This window comes from Tarenaya hassleriana, unplaced genomic scaffold (genome assembly GCF_000463585.1).
Source record: "Tarenaya hassleriana unplaced genomic scaffold, ASM46358v1 Cleome3, whole genome shotgun sequence".
In the NCBI taxonomy this organism is placed as follows: Eukaryota; Viridiplantae; Streptophyta; class Magnoliopsida; order Brassicales; family Cleomaceae; genus Tarenaya; species Tarenaya hassleriana.
This window is the reverse complement of record NW_010966177.1, coordinates 7,441,191-7,442,981: the sequence shown is the minus strand read 5'-3', so window position 1 is coordinate 7,442,981 and position 1,791 is coordinate 7,441,191. Positions and strand designations below refer to the sequence as shown.

Genomic DNA, 1,791 nt, shown 5'->3' with positions numbered 1-1,791 from the left:
CCATATAGGGTTCAGAAAGCCATTTTTGTTTGAGTTTGTGAACTCTGGCTTTCACTAGACGAATTACAGCCTCCTTCCACTTGCGCCGAACAAGTGCGTCATGCTCAGGATCCCAACGCCATTGTTGCTATATAAATTTTTTTATAAAAAATTAAATAAATAATAAAATCAAATTTAATTTTATATGTATTTATAAATATAAAAAACTTACCACAAAACTTAACCACCACGAATCTTTGGTAGGTTGTGGGATCGTACTCCAATTAAGATAAGCACCTTTAAAATTCTGTTTGATGAATTTTGATAAATTGGTGGTTATCTCAACATCAACACCAAACCTAAAAAATATTAATAAATTTTAATTAAATTTTTATATTTAAATAAAATATTTAAAATAACAATATTGAACTTTAAATTACCATTTTGTTCCTGGATTTTTTATCGGATCCAGTTTCGGTAACAAAATTCTTGCAGGATTATCTAATACCTCAGCCACGTTATCAATTGTAACCTGCGTTGGTGGTTGCGGTTGAGATTCGGCCATATCAATTGACGGAGATCTCTGATGTTGAGATCTTTCGCCTGATAACCGTGATCCCCTTCCGAAAGAACGACTCATCTGTAATTTATTTAAAATTTAAATTATTATAAATATAATAATTTATAATTTAAAAATTTTAAAAAAATTTAAAAAAAAAATTTACCTTTTACCGAAGGAGGTTGAGGAGAGGAGGGAAGGCGTCTTTTTGTGGGATTGACGCAATTGCGTCACGCCGTATATATACACATAGGGGTGACGCAATATCGTCACCAAAAAAGACGCTGTTGCGTCACCCGTCACATTTGGTGACGCAATTTCGTCACCCAGCGCAGTAATTAACCTCGGTAAAATCAAAAAAGACGCTGTTGGTGACGCTTTTGCGTCACCCGTAACATTTGGTTACGCAATTTCGTCACCCATCGCAGTAATTAACCTCGGTAAAATCACCAGGGTGACGCAATATCGTCACCAAAAAAGACGATGTTAGTGACGCTTTTGCGTCACTCTGATCAAATAGTGACGAACTTGCGTCACCATATTTGCCACGTGTACAACAAGTAACGGCAGAGGTGACGTTTCGCTAACGGGGTGACGAAAATGCGTCACCTATGTTGGTGACGAAACTGCGTCACCTGTTGTAGTTAGTGACGAAATTGCGTCACTATATTGATCCTTTTGGTGACGCAGATGCGTCACTATGTTAATTTTTTTTTAAGATTTCGTAATTACATAAAATTTAATCACTATCCTCATCGGTTGTTACTTCAACTTCTTCGTCATCTTCAATGTCGTCATTTCTTTCATCGTCAACTAAATTATCGTATTCAACATCCTCTTCATTTGATACAACAAGTTGCTCGTTCTGTGAATACGTAATACGGAATTGTTGACCAATATCATCATCAATGCGTCTTTCTTGAAATGGGATATCGGTTGAACCTTCTTCTTCACGAACAACACCGCGTGGTTGAATTTTAATGACAGCTCTCCAATGATCTCGACGTCGTTTGGACGTTGGATAACTTATATAACATACTTGATCCGCTTAAGAAGATAGGATAAACGGATCGTATTTTGAATACTTCTTGGATAAGTTGATATCAAAATCGCCCAATCCATTTCTTCTCATACCCCTTCCAATGGTCGGATCAAACCAATCACAGTTAAATATAACCATCTTCAAACCAATATAACTGTGGTATTCTAACACCATGATGTCTTGGAGGATACCATAAAAGTCTGGCTCATCA

At 36.4% G+C, this 1,791-nt stretch overlaps 1 long non-coding RNA gene across 1 annotated transcript; it reads right to left on the bottom strand.

Annotated features, from left to right (window-relative positions):
• Positions 1-16: 16 nt before the first annotated feature.
• Positions 17-596, bottom strand: LOC104819909. Its single transcript, XR_772877.1, has 3 exons — positions 420-596; positions 212-338; positions 17-127 (listed from the first exon to the last, which is right to left on the bottom strand). It is a non-coding gene; the product is annotated as an uncharacterized LOC104819909 (long non-coding RNA).
• Positions 597-1,791: the final 1,195 nt, after the last annotated feature.